We start from the raw sequence: 19,887 nt of genomic DNA, 5'->3' as shown, positions 1-19,887 counted from the left end.
AAGATTTTAAAGCTTTTTGAGATGAAGGGAAATAATGGTTTGCCAGGAAGACTAGACAGTCAGTTCTGGTTTTCTAAAAGCTGCCAATTTACTTATTGTCTGTTGCATTTAGAACTGTGGGTCTACAAGATTTTGGCTCTGTCCCAGGGATTTGTATTTTTATTTATTCTTATTAGGATCTTCTGCTATAAATACAAATTCACTAAGAACATTCTTATTTACCCCCCTTTTTCCCCCAAATCTGACCTTGTACTTAATTCCTCCCCCATTCATTACTCTTCATAGCTAAGTAATTGCTAAAACCTTATCAACTCCACCCCCTATATATGGCTAGTGCATTTCCCATCTCTGTAGCCCCCACAGCCCTCAGTTAGGCCCTAACTCAGTTATTGCAACCATCTTCTAATTCATTTATTTCCAGTCTCACCTCTTTCTAAACCATTCTCTGCATAGTTACAAAACCACCTTTCTGAAATGCCATTTTTCTTCTGAAAACTTTCAGTGGTTTGCCATCACTACTCAATAAAGCCCAAATTTTCTTAGTGTAGCCTGCAAGTTCTTTTATAACTTTGTCCCTCACTACCTCCTCAGCTTTATTGCTTCGTTCTGTTTTCACCACAGCCCTCAAACCTATGTTCCAGTCATCCACGGAACTATTTAGAGTTCTTCAAATGCATCCCACTGTTTCAAACTTCCTGCCTTTACATGCTGTCATTTGCTCTAGTATGACCATTCTTCTTTCTTTCACTCCCTGTTTGCATGACAAATACCTAACTCTTCCCTTAAGATCCAGGCCAAGTATATTCTACTTTGTAAAACCTTTCCTGAACCTCAGATAGGGTTAGCCATTACCTTCTTGCGCCAATACTCTACGGCATACATTCTTCCACCAACATACTTCCCATGTTGCATTAGTTACATCTTCTGCTAGACAAGTGGTTCTGATGGGGAGGGGCAGGAAGGTGCTATGTAGCAATGTTTGGGGCCTTTTTTTAATGGCATACAGGAGAGGGGGGATGCTATCGGCATCTAGTGAGTAGAAGCCAGAGATGCTGCTAAACACTGTAGAATGCCCAAGACAGTCTCCCACAACAAAGAGTTATCCAGCCAAAAAGTCAATAATACCAAGGTTGAGAAACTGCCAGACTGTAAACTTGTGTCTTTTCTCAACTTTGGATCCTTAGAATGTAGAACAATGCCAGGCAAAAAAGAAGCACTAAATAAATACCAGTTCAATGAGTGAAAAATTTCATAGGATTCTCTGAAAGGATTTCATCCAAAGATAGGGAAATAAGATTCTTTGAGAAAATAGCCAGAGCCCAAATTCAATCCCATTCAAAGGTAAAATTTGAAATTTACTTTAAAAGTCTCTTAGTTTTGCATAGTGAGGTTGGATTTAAACATAATCTGCTTATGTGCCCACTTCCTCTCTCCAAAAGTCACAAAATGTAAGGAAATACACATTAAAAAGAAGAAACAGTTCATCAGTTTAGATACTTTGAAGAATCTCTGAAAGAACACAAAAGATAAAAGGAAGTAAATAATCAAAGAAATAAGAGGAGAAATTTTCCTAGTTTTCTAAGGGAGAAATAGAAGCCTTCAGATTGAAAGGGCCTACATCAAAATACTAGGGATAGAGAGATGAAGAATAATCTACAAAGGAATAGATACCAGGTCAGCAGTATGTGTTTCATTACTGAGGCTTAATGCTAAAAGACAATGAAACAGTATCTCAATATAATAAGGGAAAATTATTTTAAAGCTAAAATCTTATTCCCAGTCAAGTTAACATTTAAATGAGGAAAGGGGCAAAATTAAAACATTTTCAGGCACATTAAGACTTGGAAGTTATCATCCTCAAAACTTCTCTTTAGAGAATTGCTAAATGATGTCACCCAACCCCTCCCCCCCCAAAGGAATTTATAGAAATACAAATGATCAAGAAAGCAATAAAACCTACAGTGATTCTAATAGTGTCCATAAATAATGAAAAATTATTAACAACAACCTGGAATTGAAATATCAGGTAATTTCAGCATAAACAATAGGAGGGACAAGGTGAGAGGACAGGGAAGTGAATGAAAGCTTATGAAGACTCTTGTGGCAGTGGAGGCAAGAGTTGTGTTGATAAGTAAACTAATTGATAGGAAAGTATGATGGAAAAAATTTAAAAATCCATAAAAAAAATGTAAGAGTAACCATCAGAAAAATATATAGTTTCCAAGACAGTAAAGGGAAAAAGGAGAACTAAATCAATCCAACAAAAGGCAATACAGAAAAAAAACAAAAAAGAAACAAAAAGAAATCACAATAAATAGAAAATATAAGATAAGGTAACAGGGTTGTCTAAATATACCAGTAATCACAATTAATGCCAATAGGTTAAATTCTCCAGTTAAAAGAAAATCCAATTGAGCTTTGCAAAAATCCTGCCATATGCTGTTTAAAAGTAACTATATATAATATAAAATGATAAAAGTTTAAAATAAAAAAATGGGAAATATATCCCATATAAATGCTAATAGAAAGTAGATACAGTAATATAAAAAAAAGAAAGTAGATACAGTAATATTAATTTTAGACAAAATATTAGTTTCAGTCTAAAAACTGAAAAATGGGGCATCTGGGTGGCTTAGTCAGTTAAGCATCTGACTCTTGGTTCAGGATCAGGTCATGATCTCAGGGTGGTAATGCTGAGCTTCACATTGTGCTCCATGCGTGGCTCAGTCTGCTTGGGATTCTTTCCCCTCTCTCTCCCTCCTTGTTGGTCCCTCCCCTCTCCCCAAACTCCTACTCCCGCTCATTCTCTCTCCTCTCTCTCTCTCTCTCTCTCTCTCTCACTTGCTCTCAAATAAATAAAATCTTTTTAAAAATAAAAAACACCAAATAAAAAGTGAAAAACAACAAAAGGGACAGAGAAGGATTTTTTTATATTGATAATAAATACAATCCACCAAGAAGACATAAGAATTTTGAACTTCTATCTACTAAACACATGATTTTGAAATATATAATATTAAATAAAAATAGAAATACAAGGAGAAATTGACAAATCCATAATTTAGAGTAGAAGATTCTAATAGCTCTCTCAAGTATACACACACACAAAGTAAAGAAATAGAAGATTTTTAAAAAAGATTTAAAAAATTTTTTTATTCATGAGAGACACACAGAGAGGCAGAGACATAGGCAGAGGGAGAAGCAGGCTCCCTGTGAGGAGCCGGATGTGGACTCGATCCAGGATCCTGGGATCACACCTTCAGCTGAAGGCAGACGCTTAACTGCCGAGCCACCCAGGCATCCCAAAAAATAGAAAATTTAAATTACACAATTAAGCAAGCCTGTTCTAAAAGATACATATAGAATATTATACCCAGCAAAGACATAGTATACCTATTTTGAAATAGTATGGGAGACTCTTAGAATTTAGCCACTACAAGGGAAATTTTAACAAAAACCCTAAGAGCCAAGCTCTTATATTCTACAAATCTCTGGCCACAATGCAATAAAAATGTTGCAATAAAAATGTTGATTAAGAATTAATAGTTAAAGGATACCTCCCACCCAAATTTCTCTGTGTGGAGAAAATAAAACATCTTTAATACTATTGTATCAAATCACAGAGTATTTAGAAATAGAAACCAATAAACACAAAATATTACCCAAATCTAGAGGATTCTAACAAAGTGATATTTGAAAGAAATTTTAGAGCCTTTATTGCATTGTTTAGAAAATAATAAACATTGGGGCACTTGGGTGACTTGGTTAAGTGTCTAGGCCCTTGATTTTGGCTCAGGTCATGGTCTAGGGTCTTGAGATCAAGCCCTGCGTTGGGCTCTGAACTGAACAAGGAGCCTGCTTGAGCTTCCCTCTCTCCCTCTTCCTCTGCCTCGCCCCCCGCCCCCCCACCCTCACATGTTCTCTCTCTCTCTCTCTTTTTTTTTTTTTTTTTATTTAGATAGTCACAGAGAGAGAGAGAGAGAGAGGCAGAGACATAGGCAGAGGGAGAAGCAGGCTCCATGCACCGGGAGCCCGATGTGGGATTCGATCCCGGGTCTCCAGGATCGTGCCCTGGGCCAAAGGCAGGCGCCAAACCGCTGCGCCACCCAGGGATCCCACATGTTCTCTCTCTTAAAAAAGGAAAGAATAAAGATTAAAGTTGAATTAAGTAAGCATTCAACTATGAGAACTGTGTGTGGGGGGAACCATAAGCCCTAAATAGAAGAAATAATGAATCAAGATGAAAGCAGAAATTAATGGGAAGATAAAACTAGTAGGTCCAATTAATACAACCAAAAATTAGAAGTTTTTAAAGACTAATAAAATATACAAAACCTCAACAAATCTGATCTCCCCAAAAAGAAAGCAAAATGAAGATATTGGAAAAGGTTTATTTATTTTTTTTAAAAAATCTTTTTTTTTTTAATCTTTTTTTCTTTTTTTTTAATTTTTATTTATTTATGATAGTCACAGAGAGAGAGAGAGGCAGAGACACAGGCAGAGGAAGAAGCAGGCTCCATGCACGGGGAGCCCGATGTGGGATTCGATCCCAGGTCTCCAGGATCGCGCCCTGGGCCAAAGGCAGGCGCCAAACCGCTGCGCCACCCAGGGATCCCTGGAAAAGGTTTAAAGTTGTATTTATATACCAAAAAATTGAAAATCTAAACTCAGTGGAAGATTTTCTAGGAAAGTGTAACTTAGTAAAATCTATTTCACAAGATAAACAGTTTAATATTCCAAAAAATAAGAGAATTTTAAAAGTGGGAAGAAGTTGGGGCACCTGGGTTAAGTTGGTTAAGTGTCTGACTTTGGCTCAGATCGTGATCTCAAGGTCCTGGGATCAAGCCCCACACTGGGCTGCTCACAGGGAAGAGTCTATTTGTACCTCTGCCCTTCCCCCTCCTTGTTCATGCTTTCTCTCTCTTTCTCTCAAATAAATAAATCAAATCTTTTTTTAAAGAAAAAGTGGGAAGAAGTCGTCCTCTGAGAAAGCATCAAGACTAGTTTTTTGGTTTTTTTTACAGGTTAATTCTATCAAGCCTTAAGGAATAACTGTTTCTTTTGTTAGATAAAATGCTCCAGAACATAGAGAATGAGCTAAATAAAGCTTCCTCACTTAACCTACAAGGCTGAAACCAAATTTAGACAAGGGTCGCATGCTTTTAGATTTAGGCCAATGTCATTCATGGAAGATTCAAAAATTTAAATAATATAGTCATAAATCAAGTCCACTGATGTATTAAAAAATAAATGCATTATGTCTAATTAGGATTTATCTCAGGAATGCAAAGATGATTAATTGTCTACAAGTTATCAGATTAACAGAGGAAAAAAATCAACCTCAACAGTCCTCACCTCAAAAAAGAACATTTAGGGATGCCTGGGTGGCTCAGTGGTTGAGTGTCTGCCTTTGGTTCAGGTCATGATCCCGGGATCCTAGGATTGTGTCCCGCATCGGGCTCCCCACAGGGAGCCTGCTTCTCCCTCTGTCTATATCTCTGCCTCTCTCTGTGTCTCTCATGAATAAATAAATAAAATCTTAAAAAAATAATATTTAATATAACTCAGCTCCATTCCTCATTAAACACACAAAACCCAACAATTTTTAGTAAATTAGGAATAGAAGTAAACTTCCTTAACTTGACAACATTTATCTTCCCCAAATCTACAGCAAACATAATAAACATTCCCTTTAAAACTGGAACAAGATAGGATGCCCACTATAACTATTTTTAACGTTATACTGAAAGCCAATGCAATATGAAAAGGAAAAGCAATGAGAATTATAAATACTGGAAACAGACAACAGTGTCATTGTTTGCAGACCACATGATAGTCGTCTGCTTAGAAAAAAAACAATGGTTCTAAAAACCATTAAGAAAAGTTAGCAAAGTAACTAAAGATGAATATAGAAAAATGGATGGCTTTCTTATATCACAGCAATTACATGAAATAGATAAATTCCTACAAATAAATGTAACAAGAAATCTGAAGGACCTATATAAACTACTAAACTTCAATGAAAGTCATAAAAGAAGAATCAGTGGAGGTAAATACCATGTTCTTGGGTTGGCAGACCCAACATTGTAAAGATGTCAGTTCTCTTCAACTTGCCCATAAGTTTAATGCAATCCTAATCAAAATCCTAGTAAGTTTTTTTCATGGAACTTGACAAGCTGGTTCTCAATTATTTATTGAAGAGAAACTGAATGAGACTGTAAGCGAACTATTTGATACAGAACAATGAAGGGGGAATTGCCTTCTCAGATATGAAAATATGCTATACACTTATGATAATCAAAACATTGTGACACTGGTGCAAGAATAAGCAATTAGGTTACTGGAACAAATGTAGAGCTCAGAAAGATACTTATATGAATAAACTTAGTTTTTTAAAAACAATGGTATTTCAAAAGAGTGAGAAAATACTGCTAGGGTAATTAACTGTCAATTTGAAAAAGTAAAACAAAATCATATCACAATCTCCTATCAAATACAAAGCTCAATTCTAAATAGATTAGAAAGCTAAACATAAAAATACATTTCAGAAAAATATAAAAGAATATTTTAAATTTGGTCTGCGAAATCCTTCCTAAGCATAATAAAAAATCTAGAATTCATAAAATAGAGTGGCAGTAAATAAAAACTTTTGACAACTGAAAACAAAGTTTTTAAAAATGACATAAGTGTAAACTTTTATAAAAACTTTGGATTGGGGGCAATCCGGGTGTCTCAGCGGTTTAGCACCGCCTTCAGCTCGGGTCCTGATCCTGGAGACCCGGAATCGAGTCCCAAGTCGGGCTTCCTGCATGGAGCCTGCTTCTCCCTCTGCCTGAGTCTCTGCCTCTCTCTCTCTCTCTCTCTCTCTCTCTCTGTGTGTGTGTGTGTGTGTGTGTGTGTGTGTGTGTCTCATGAATAAATAAATAAAATCTTTGAAAAGAAAAAACAAACTACTTTTGATTGTAGAGGCTCCTGGATGGCTCAGTTGGTTAAGCATCTGACTTCAGCTCAGGTCCTGAGATCAAACCCCACGTTGGGTTCTTCCACTAGGCTCTGTGCCCACTAGGGAGTCTGCTTGAGACTCTGTGTCCTCCACCCTTGCCCCTCCTCCTGCTCATGCATGCTGTTTCTCTCTCTGAAATGAATAAATGAAATCTTTTTTAAAAATGTGTAAAAAAAAAAAAAACCTTCTTAACTGTATACTTACCATACATCAATTATACCTCAATTTTTTAATTTTTAAAAATTTTAAATTACTTTTTAGAAGATTTTGTTTACTTGTTTGACAGAGAGAGAGCACAAGCAGGGGTGAGCAGCAGAGGGAGAGGGAGAAGCAGGCTCCTCACTGATCAGGAAGCTAGATGCAGGGCTCAATGCCGGGACCCCGAGATCATGACCTGAACCAAAGGCAGACGCTTAACCGACTAGCCACCCAGACACCCTTACCTCGGTTTTTTTAAAAAGAAAAGGAAAAAATGTCGGGGAGAAAATAATCCTAACATCTATAATAAATAAAGGTAACATTCAAAATCTGAAGAGTACTACAAAGCAATTAGAGAAATTATAGACCAAGAGTAAAAAGGGCAATTGACAGAAGAAATAAAAATGACCAAGTAACATCTGACAAGATGTTCAAATGACTAGTGATCAGGAAAAGGCCAAATGAGATGCCACTTTTCATCTGGCTGATCAAAACAAAAAAATAGGTAATATCTGCTGATGATGAGTGAAAGCGATAGCCACTCACATGAATCACTGAGAATTCTGGAGCTTGAGAGGTGACTTTAAGTTCTCATCAACTATTCTCATCAACGTATCACTAGTTTCTTGGTTTTTATCCTAGATAAATACTTGCACCATATATATATATACACGTTGAAATATGTATGAGGATGTTTATTGAAGAATTGTTTATAATAGCAAAAAAGAGAAAAATTGCATAAATACTAATGGAGCTAAGTAGACTATCATTCTATAGGTTCATGGAATACAATCCTATTTAAAAACAAAATAAAAATAGAACATATGTAAGATATAAATACATAGGAAAAAGGTCAAGAAGGATATACAAAACTTGCAGTAGTAGTTACAACCTAGAAAGGAAATAGAAGTGGGAATAGGGATGAGAATAGGGAATATTTTTCAATATTTTGAAAAATTATTTACATATTTTTAAAAGCTTCATAAGAATATATTTCATGTAGAAACAATTTAAAATTTACATAAATGTTTGAAATGACATCCTTATAATAAAAGCAATACATGTTTATTATAGAAAACAGAAATTTCAGAGAAAGAAAATAGGAAAATAAAATTAGTCTGTAACCAAGGAATAATCACTATTAACATTTTGATTCATAACCTGTCAAATTTTTAAATTCACATATATGCATATTTCCTCAGACTAGATTCCTATGTTGCAGGAAGTGTTGATGCTGGATCAGATGTAATATGCATTTTCTAGTCCTTTGAAATGTATTTCTACAAGCCTTTCAGAAAACTACTGCTTAATACCCCCCCCGCCCCCCCCCCCCCCCCCCCCCCCCCCCCGCCAGCCTGATTGAGAGTACCAGGCTCCCAGGGCCCTAACCAACACTCGATATTGTAAGGTTTTTATTTTATTTATTTATTTATTTTTTATTGTAAGGTTTTTAAATATAAATTTGATAAGTCAAGTCTGGCATTTTGTGTTTTTTCCTTGATTATGAATAAAGTTTAGTTTATTAAGGATATTAACTTTTTGATAGTATGTTGCAAATAGACACAAACGTTTTAGCCCCCAAGCCATAAACAGAGATTACATTTGATTGCCATTAGAGCTGTTAGTAATATTTGTTGTTTAAACATGCTATTATGCATGTATTGTGTTGTGTGTGTGTATATGTGTGCATGTGTGTGTGAAATATATTACTCTATATAGAAAAATAACATTACCATCTTGGCTTGCGATTAACTCACATATTCCCTCACAGAAAAATTAATTTATTTCAACCAATTAATCACTTTTTAAAAAAATTAAAATGTTTCCTGGAAAATTACATTCTTTGGGAAAGCTTTCTTTGTGAGAGATTAAAATCTGCCTTGGACTTTTACATGGATTAAGTTTTAAATTAGCATAGAAGAATAACAATATGAATCAATTTGATCAAAGAAAAAGTGTCACTAATTATTTAAACAAGACACTTACAACAGGGATTTAAAGGCAAAGAAGCGGATTTCCCTTGCATGTGGATCAAATCAGAAGTATCCCATAATTGACTCTTTACAAGACCCTGCTTCAGTATAATGGACTAGATATTAAAGCTCTAAGTATTTAAAGCTAGTTTCCGTCTTTCTCTAAATGGAGGCCCGCCACTAAGAGCTATTTTACAAGTCTGACACATTAGCTGCATCACGGGGAAATACATGGGCTCTGCTTCTAGGGTCCGGAATTTCAAGTGCTTTCAATAGTTAAATGGTGTGAAATGGGTAACATTGAACCTGTGAGAAGCAATGAGTGCCTAAAAAATAAAATCCAGATGGGAAAGTTGATGAAAAGGGATATAGATACTGTAATGGTTCTTTCAATGAATTAATTCCAAAAAGAGCCCATACATTTTGTGTGTATGTGTGTCTGTGTGTGTGTAAGCTAACTTATTTGTGCACATTTGGGGGCAGGGGAGCCCTGTGATTTTCTCCCTTCTATTATTTGACATTGTTTGGAAACAAAGGAGCTTTTGTAAACTATTGCAGTCAGATCAAACACAGGAGTAGAATAAGAGGAGTCATATAAGGAGTATTTTATAACTTTCTTAGAGTAGTAAAGTCAAAAGGGTCAAATCAAGACCACAGCTCTTCCTTACAGTGTAATTTTAGACTAATTTCTTCATATGTCGGTATTCCCACTACAGAATAGAGATTTGGGTACCTACCACTACAGTACATTCAGGGAAACACAATGTGCTTTAAATTATCAAAGTTGTTTTGGTCTCACAGCATCTTTAATAGTTCACACAAAAATAACTCTGAAGAAGCATTACAGGGTAATGAAAAGAGTTTTAATATTTGACTAGATGTGGATTCAAATCCCATTTTGCCACTTAGTAAAATGCATGACCTGGATCAGATTACTTAATCTCTCTGAACCTCAGTGCCTTTATTTATAAAACAGGGATAGTAGTCATATCATTAGGGATGTTAAGGGAATTACACATTTCAGTGTCTGAAAAGCACTAAGCAGAGTGGCTAAATGGGGAGCCCTCAAATTCATAGCTATTATTATTCATAGCAAACCTTGTGTTTGAATTAATTTTCTTGTAATTTTTCTTCTCAATAATCAAAGACTAATTGGTACAAAGAAGAGGTCCTATTTTGATACTCAAATACTGGCCATTCTTTCTCTTGTACAGAATTCAGAATATTGAAAAATATATATATTTGCTTCTACCATCCAATGTAATAATGAATGGAACAGAGCCAAAGCAATCCCCTCAGAGTGGGTTATGAAGTTCTAGCTTCATATCTTACCAACACAACTGTAAGAAACCAACAGCTCCAAGGTACTGCAGTGTTCCATGAGAGTGAGAGTCATTCTGTCCAGTGAAAGGGGACCCTGCAGCACCCCCAGCTCCATTTGGCAGTCACTAACTTAACTACTTGTAAGTGAAAGGTGCTGGAGGAGTCAGTATAGAGATCTGGCTCTGACTCTAGTTAAAGTTCTCCATATTTTCATTACCAACTCCATTTTTATGGTTTAGATCTTGGCTATAGTAAACTCCAAATTGAATAGATGCCTCAAACACACATCTGAGCCCAGCATTTAGCCTTAAATAGCAGTCAAGTTGCCTGCAGATGCATTTTTCGAAATGGGGCATAGAAAGGATTTAAAAAAATGTCAGGCATCAAGCAGCCTCACAAATCATTTTTACGTGGCTTCCTGGACCTTTGTTTTTAGCAAATCCTTTAACGGGGGATTGACTCATTTGTGTATTTCTTCAAAGGAAGGATTTTGCAGGTAGCTCTTCATGAGGCCTGCCACCTTCTGGGATTTGGGAGAAAGAGAGTTTTAAAAGAGTAGAGATGTTTACTCTTGAGAAGTCATTGTTTGGTACCTGCTGCCATTAGCTCACTAACTAAACTGCTGGCAATCTCTGGAGTAAAGTATGTGTCTGTGGAGTCCTCAGACTACAGATTTGCGATCCTAGGACTGAGCTGGAGACAGAGCGACAATGTTTCAGAATCTCATTAGCATTATTAATAAATGGACATGGTGCCATGTTCATCTAAGAGCTTATTTTATAAATATGAATGTTATTGTAAAACATCTGTTTTGAAAACAAACCCATTTAAACATGGTGAAATTATTTTCTGTCCCTTCATGTTGGGTTTTTGAAATAAAAACATATATGTAATTTAGATGGCGTGTGCCTCTAACTAAGTTAAAACATAAGCAAATCTACTTAGCCAAAAAGCCAAATTTATTCTCATTTTATTAGGCAGGTGGTGTACATATTAGATGATTTCCCTCTCGGGTTTTACATTTATTTCATGTGTTTTTCTCCAAAGAACAGGAGTTATTCTGTCAAAAGTGGGGAGGTGAAACCTCGGTTAAGGGGATACTGCAAATTCTACCCTTTCAGCAGAAGTAATTTATAGTTTCATAATATTCCAGAGTTTCTCTTTGTCTTTTACATGACAATTTATGACCGAGGTATTTTCGTGTTTCCCTTACTTCTTGCTACAAGCCTGAACAAATAAACTGTGTGCATATAGGGTCTGTTTCCCCATGCTAGTTTCCAGGTATCATTATTTTTTCTTTCCCTGACCTCATGTGACATAAACTGGATTCTGCATTGCATTATTTTTATCCAGAAGGCACATAATGTGAAACTTAACTAGTGAGAATGAGCTTTTGTGTTACTTGTCTAAAACTCTCCTTTAAAACAATCCAATGGTTAAAATCCAATCTTGTGAATATAGAAAGAAATGTTTTGACTGCCTAGAGAATATATATATATATGAATATATATATATACATATATATAGTCTTTGGGATACAGTTATAGATCTATATAATCTTTGGTATACCTAAAGAATGACTTTTTCAGACATTTGCCCTTGAGTTTTTAAAAAGTTTATTATGACATATACAAAACCCTGTAAAAAAAATAATACAGCAAACACCTCTCTACTCACTGCCTACCTTAAAAAATGAAATATTAGCAATAAAACGGAAGCCCTTTGTATGTCTCCCTCTCCAGTTGCATCCTCCTTCTAATTCCCTAGATGATGAAATCTGGTATTTATCACTTGCAGGCATTTCTATATATTTTTACTATATAGGTATGTCTTCCTAAACAATATACAGTAGTAATGCCCACTTTTAAAAACTTTATATAAATGTCATAGTGTTTATTCTTACCAAACTTGCTTTTTTCCCTCAACATTTTGTGTGTGAGCTTTACCCCCATAGCTCTGACTCATTAATTTTCACTGATGTATGATATTATATTGCACAATTATGCTACAATCCATTTATGTTTCCTGTCAATAGACATTTAGCTTGTGTATTATCGTTTGCTATTATCAACATTGCTACTATGAACATTCTTGTGCATACCTTTTTGTACATATATGCAAGAGAATAACATTAAGTACCTACCATCTTTTAGGCATCATGTAGGATACTTAACATTTCATGCTTACAAAATGCACAAAATGACACAGAGAGAGGCAGAGACATAGGCAGAGGGAGAAGCAGGCTCCCTGCAGGGAGCCTAATTTGGGACTCGATCCCTGGACTCGGGATCACACCCACAGCAGAAGGCAGACGCTTAACCACTGAACCACTCAGGTGTCACTTGGCAGATATTTTCTTAATGAAAAAAGGGAGCTAGTGACTTCAACAACTAATATAGTATTTGTTGCCAATGATAAGAGTTCAACTTCTAAGCAAAAATAGAATCTTGGAAAACTTTAAGATTTTTTTTAAGATTTTATTTATTTATTCATGAGGTACGCACAGAGAGAGAGAGGCAGAGACATAGACAGAGGGAGAAGCAGGCTTCATGCAGGGAGCCCGATGTGAGACTCGATCCCAGGATCATACCCTGAGCCAAAGGCAGATGCTTAACCACTGAGCCACCCAGGCATCCCATTTAAGACATTTTTTTAATCACATCTATAGTGATATTAACACACATGATTTTTTATTATATATTAATTTTTTAAAAGATTTTATTCATTTATTCATGAGAGACGGGGAAGGAGACAGAGACATAGACAGAGGGAGAAGCAGACTCTCCATGGGGAGTCTGATGCAGGACTCCATCCCGGGGCCCTAGGATCACAACCTGAGCCACAGGCAGACGTTCAACCACTGAGCCACCCAGGTGCCCCACACATGATTTTTTATAGTGTACTATCAAATGTGTCAACATATGGAAGATCTATATAATTCAGTGAACCAATATTTTCCAAATTACTAATGAATGATATTACAAAATCATCATGAATAAATGACTATTCTAAGTGCATGGGAAGGGATCCCTGGGTGGCGCAGCGGTTTGGCGCGCCTGCCTTTGGCCCAGGGCGCGATCCTAGAGACCCGGGATCAAATCCCACGTCGGGCTCCCGGTGCATGGAGTCTGCTTCTCCCTCTGCCTATGTCTCTGCCTCTCTCTCTCTCTCTGTGTGACTATCATAAATAAATAAAAATTAAAAAAAATAAGTGCATGGGAAACTAATGATTTTAATGAAACAAAGTACAAAAAGTTCATTGATAGGGTTTCAGATTCTACCTTGCAATTAACATTTAAGAAACTACCATTTGTCAGTTTTTGGTGTAGCATCAAAGAAAAATAGCCACGATTATCTCCAAATGCTACTTAGAACACTTCTCCCTTTTTCACCTACATGTCTGTTATGAGGCTGCTTTTTCTTTATGTACTTCAGACAAAACATTTCACAACAGATCAAATGCAGAAGCTGATAATCAGAATCCACTGTCTTCTATTAAATCAGAAATTAAAGAGATTTGCAAAAAATATAAAGCATTACCACTCCTCCTGCTTTTCTTTTATTTTGGAAAATGTAGGTTTGTGTATGTGTGTGTGTATTTTTTTTTTAGTATAATTGACACACAATGTTACATTAGTTTCAGATGTACAGCATAGTGATTCAACACCCCTATATATAATGCTATGCTTACCACAAGTGTAGCTACCACCTGTCACCACACAACACTATTATAACATTGACTGTATTTCCTGTGCTGTATCTTCTATTCCCATGACTGGAAGCCTGCGTCTCCCATTCTTCTTCATGCATTTTGCCCATCTCCTCATTTCCCTTCTGTCCAGCGACCATCAATTTGTTCTCTGTATTTATAGATCTGATTCTGCTTTATGTTTGTTTGTTCATTTATTTCATTCTTTAGATCTCACATATGAGTGAAATTATATGGTATTTGTCTTTCTCAGTCTGACTTATTTCCCATGGAAAACATATATTTTATTTTATTTTATTTTATTTTATTTTTTAAAAGATTTTATTTATTTATTTATGATAGTCACAGAGAGAGAGAGAGGCAGAGACACAGGCAGAGGGAGAAGCAGGCTCCATGCACCGGGAGCCCGACGTGGAATTTGATCCCGGGTCTCCAGGATCACGCCCTGGGCCAAAGGCAGGCGCCAAACCGCTGCGCCACCCAGGGATCCCGAAAACATATATTTTAAATGAATATGTTAGTTATATTAACATATAATGGACTTATTATTAAATGAATTAATAAATATATATAATTTTCTCAGTTTTAATTCCTAGCACAGTAAATACTGATAGGCATAACTCACATATGTAAGAATCCTTTGGAGGTCCTCAATAATTTTTAAAAGTAAAGGATCCTGAAACCAAAATGTTTGGCTTACTACTAATATAAAAGGAAGAGAAACTTCCAGCACCAAAGAAAAAAGTAGCAGAATTCAGGATAACAGAATTAGAATTAAAGGTGGGGTTGAGGATGGTAGAATTAGTATGGTTATTGGATTGCATTGAATTAGGGCAAGACTATGATATATTAAAAGGTAGCACAATATATAGATATACTTTTAATCACTGGGGTCAGAACTGATTTCTCCTAACTGTACTATTAAGCAACAATTCAAGTAACTAAAAGTCACTTCCCTTTAGGGTTGTCATTTTACAGGATGCCCTGTTAAATTTGAATTTCAGATAAGTAACAAGTTAGTATAAGAGTTAGTTTAAGTGTGTCCTGAATATTGCATGAGATTTATATTTAATTAAGTGTCCTGTATTTTATCTGGCAGCCCTACTTCCTTTTCTAGGTCTTAATTTTCTCATAAGTAAAATGAAGATTCAGGCTAAATTCTTATATGCCCAATCTTGTAATGACAGCTGAGCTGTGATGCAAAATGAAAAAAATCAGCAACTTATAGTGTGTTTGTGTTCACGTGTTGATACAAAGTGGCCAACCGTTCTGTGTTGAGACGGCCTACCATTTATTTTGAAGTTATTCTTCTACCACATGAATTCATAGCTTGGATGTCTACCATCTTCAACCCTACTTCTGATTCCATTATCCCAAATTCTGTTACTTTCTCATTTAGAACTCAAAGTTTCTTCTCCTAATACTAGCGGTTATCAACCTTTTTGGTCTCAAGGTGTTATAATATCTCTTCTTTTCATAAAATGACAGGTGTTTTTCTAGTGTCCTTTTTGGGAAAAATTTATGATTAATCCTTAAAATTGCTTCAAAATTTTACTTGTAAAATAAATTTACTTGTATATAACATTTCTTTTTAAGATTTTATTTATCTATTCATGAGAGACACAGAGAGAGAAAGGCAGAGACAGAAGCAGTCTCCATGCAAGGAGCCCAACGTGGGACCTAATCCCAGGTCTCCAGGATCACACCCCAGGCTGAAGGTGGTGCCAAACCGCTGCACCACCCGGGCTGCCCATATATAACATCTTAAATATCAGAATCACTACACTGGATGATGTCTAAGTGTCCTCCCAGCTTTAACACTCTATGGACTTTGCTATAGACACAAGAGGCACACAGACTCTTCCACCTGCCACCCTAGTGACTCTAACACAATTTCTTTTCTAAGCCACATTTTCCTTAATATGTAATAAAGAAAGAAAAGCTCTCACTCTCCTCTCCGGCACTGTTAGTTACTGGATAGTGAATGAAGTCATGTCTGGAAGTTCTTAAGAGAAGTACCTAGAAAGGAAGGGAGGTGCCATAACTCTGATTTGGGAGCAATAGTTGAGTTTTTAGGATGAACTGAAAAGCTGAGAATATGTTTAAAGTATTGTTTTCGATTTTCACATCTTCAGTTTGATCCTTAATGACATGTTTGCAATGATTCCAGGAACTTTGTGATCTTAGTTCAGTACTGACATTTTACATCCTTCACAGGACTTTAAGCACTCTTTAAGGAATGCATGGTTGATGTAGTAGAGAGAAAAATCTAAAATCACACTGTATCTCAGAGCCAAAAAGCCCAGCCTTTTTGGTGGCTTCCAATACTGACCTTAAACAAACGTGACTTGTTTTTCTAGAAACACCTGTTAACTTAAAACAAGCAAAAAGGAATTCTTAAGGTTCACTGAATAGCTAAGTCAGACATCATTTCTATTCTTCCAAAGGTTGTGATTATTTATTTTTCCATGCAATTACTTAGACTAGCCTTTCACCAAAAATAAAAGCTAAATATGATGTATCATGGGCAGAGAATTCTTGATCCAAAGCCCCAGAGATTACCTGACTTGATCATTCCACATACTATGTATTCTCAACCAAAATAGACTTCTTTTTAAAGAGAATCCAATTTCCAATGGGTTTAACCTAGAAAAACAGCAAAAAGCTAATAAAAGCTAGGAGGCTGGTCCAAGGAAAGCATTGTGGCTGCTACACATTTGGAGGCCTGGTTCAGTGGAGAGGTTTGGAGTAACTGCCAATTCCTCTAGTGAATTTGCTGTTCTCTGAGATGTGGGATGGGGCACCTGGTAGACTCCTGGCAAATTCTTCAGGAATAAATTTTACTTGACTGTTTTCCCATATTGCCAAAACTTGGGATAATTGAGATACTGGAATTGTTAATGGAATCTTTGGAAAGAAAGAAAGATATGAGGATAAATTCTTCTACAGGTTCTTCCTACTCATTCCCTATCACCCAAATTAGGATCATGGCAAATTCATATTTTGTGGTGCATCAGAGAAGCAGAATTCTTTTGGAAAGCATATTTTAAGTGCCTGGAATAATGTGTACCACTCCTCTATCCATTCTTTACCATAGTATCCTGCATTAGGGATTTTTACTTATTTTACCAAAGAGATATAACCTACAATCACTATCCAAGTTGAATTGATTTTCTGTTACCAGTAGCTGGATAATCTCAGCATCAGATAGGTAAATGACCTTTCTTTCTCTCCCCATGCTTGTAAGATCTTTGAATGCAGTGCTCTAAGTTCTATTGTCATGGAGACCCATGTATCTACATTTATTATCTGTATTATATTGCAGATTTATATCTACATTTAGTGTAGGGTTTGGCTAGGAATTTCTCTCCTTCTGGGTTTCAATATCAACTTTGTGTTCCTCATTCTTAACTAGATTGACTAGGAAAAGGAGCTCATACTAATTTGGCTAAGGGTTTGGGGGTTTTTTTGGGGTTTTTTGGTTTTGTTTTTGGACTAAGGACCTTGTATGATCCAATATTTCTCTGAGTTCCAGGCTTTTTGGCTGCTTCTCCATGTCTTAGAAAAACTGATTGCACCCTCTCTAGATGTTCCACCTCATCAGTAAGTGTAAAGCAAACAATTAAGAGAATCATGATTTCCAAGGAAGAAAGCAGACATCAAATACGAAATTGTAAATATCACTATGTAAAGACATCTATTGAGGCTTATGAGATATCTCATTTCTAGTGTATTAGACGTGTGAGATCCTAACATCAGTCAGTGGCCTGGGAGGGCAAGACCAGAGAAGTTTTTGTGTTAGATGAACTGAGCTTGTTGGGTTACGGTGAGCCTGAATGACTGAGAAAGACAAATGATTCCAAACCAGCTCCTAAGACAGTTTAATAAAACTTGCCTCTCTGGTGCCAAGATGAACCTACTAGATCTCTCCCCTGGACCATAATAAAAATAGACAACTATCATAATTAAAAACATAACAAAATTCCTTTTGGCCTACCATATACCAGTAATTATGCACATTATTCTATTCTTATGACAACTCTGCAAATTAAGATTTATTGTCCCCATTTTAGAAATAAGGTAAGTTGCTTCAGACAGATTAAAGGATTTATTCAAAAAAAAAAAAATAAATAAAGGATTTATTCAAGCTAGTAAGAGAACTGGAGTTTAAAATCAATCCTCTGGTCTTAGAAGTGCTCTGGTCTAAGTTGTTCTCTCTATGCAAATAGGGACACTAAATCCCAGAGGAATAAATGGACTTCCAAGTCCATATTATTAGTAAGTAGAAAAAGCTGGAGTTAAAATCCAGTTGGATGGTGCTTTTTCTATCATATTTGGATTATCCATGATCTGATGACTTCAGCTACAGCTTAAGAGGATCAGGATAGACTATATGGTAGAACATAAAACAAAAACTTCAATAGATTTAAAAAGAAAGAAACAATACAAAGTATGCTTTCCTACCATGATGAAATGAAATTAGAAATCAATCATACAAGGAAGTTTAGGCAACTCACAAATATGGGAAAATTGACACACTCCTTAATAACCAATGGATCCAAGACGAACTCAAAAAGGAAATTAGAAAATACTTTGAGATGAATGGAAATGAAGACACTACATACCAAAGTATGTATGCATTGTATGTATGCATTATGGGATGCAGCTAAAGCAATATATATATAAAGGGAACTTTATAGTCTTAAATGTCTATATTTTTTTTAAAAGAAAGATCTCAAATAGATAACCTAACCTTACACCTTACAGGAAAAATAGGAACAGACTAAACCCAAAGCAAGCAGAAGGAGGAAAATAATAAAGATTAGATAGAGCAAAATTAATGAAATAACGATAAGGAAAACAATAGAGAAAATCAGTGAATCCAACACCTGGTTCTTTGAAAAGTTCAATAAAACTAACAAAACTTTAGTTAGATTGACCAAAGGAAAAAAGAAAATACTCAAATTACTAGAATCTGAAATGAAAGAGAAGACATTGTATCAACCTTACAGAAATAAAAAAGAATTATAAAGGAATACTATAAACCATGAATTCTATGCCCCTAAATTAGATCATCTAAATGAAATGGACAAATTCCCAGAAACACACATATTATCAAAACTGACTCAGGAAGAAATATACAAACTAAACAGGTCTATAACAAGTAAAGAGATTGAATTAGTAATCAAAAAAACTACCCTCAAAGAAAAACCTAGGACCAAATGTCTTCTTAGATGAATTCTACCAGAGATATAAATTAAAACTAATACCAATTCTTCACCAACTCTTCCAAAAAAAATAGAAGAGGAGGAAACACTTTCCAAATCATTATATAAGGCCAATATTAGCCTGATACTACAACCAGATTAGGATAGCACAAGAAAAGAAAACCAGGGCAGCCTGGGTGGCTCAGTGGTTTAGTGCCGCTTTCAGCCTAGGGTGTGATCCTGGGGTCCTGGGATCGAGTCCCACATTGGGCTCCCTGCAGGGAGCCTGCTTCTCCCTCTGCCTGTGTCTCTGCCTCTCTCTCTCTCTCTCTCTGTCTTTCATGAATAAATAAATAAAATCTTAAAAAAAATAAAAAAAAAGAAAACCAAAGACCAATACATGCTATGAAAATGAACACAAAAATTCTCAGCAAAATACTAGCAAACTGAATCCAGCAACTTATAAAAAGAATT

At 35.8% G+C, this 19,887-nt stretch overlaps 1 long non-coding RNA gene across 1 annotated transcript in view; it reads right to left on the bottom strand.

Annotated features, from left to right (window-relative positions):
* The window catches only part of LOC140607470 (uncharacterized), a 65,192-nt gene extending 47,748 nt beyond the window's left edge, over window positions 1-17,444 (bottom strand). The window contains exon 1 of the long non-coding RNA XR_012009471.1: window positions 17,388-17,444. This is a non-coding gene — a long non-coding RNA (uncharacterized lncRNA). The remainder of the gene's footprint in view (window positions 1-17,387) is intronic.
* Window positions 17,445-19,887: the final 2,443 nt, after the last annotated feature.

The sequence above is a fragment of the Canis lupus genome, chromosome 16 (assembly GCF_048164855.1).
Source record: "Canis lupus baileyi chromosome 16, mCanLup2.hap1, whole genome shotgun sequence".
In the NCBI taxonomy this organism is placed as follows: Eukaryota; Metazoa; Chordata; class Mammalia; order Carnivora; family Canidae; genus Canis; species Canis lupus.
The sequence above is the reverse complement of the archived record's forward strand: the minus strand, read 5'-3'. Positions and strand labels throughout refer to the sequence as shown.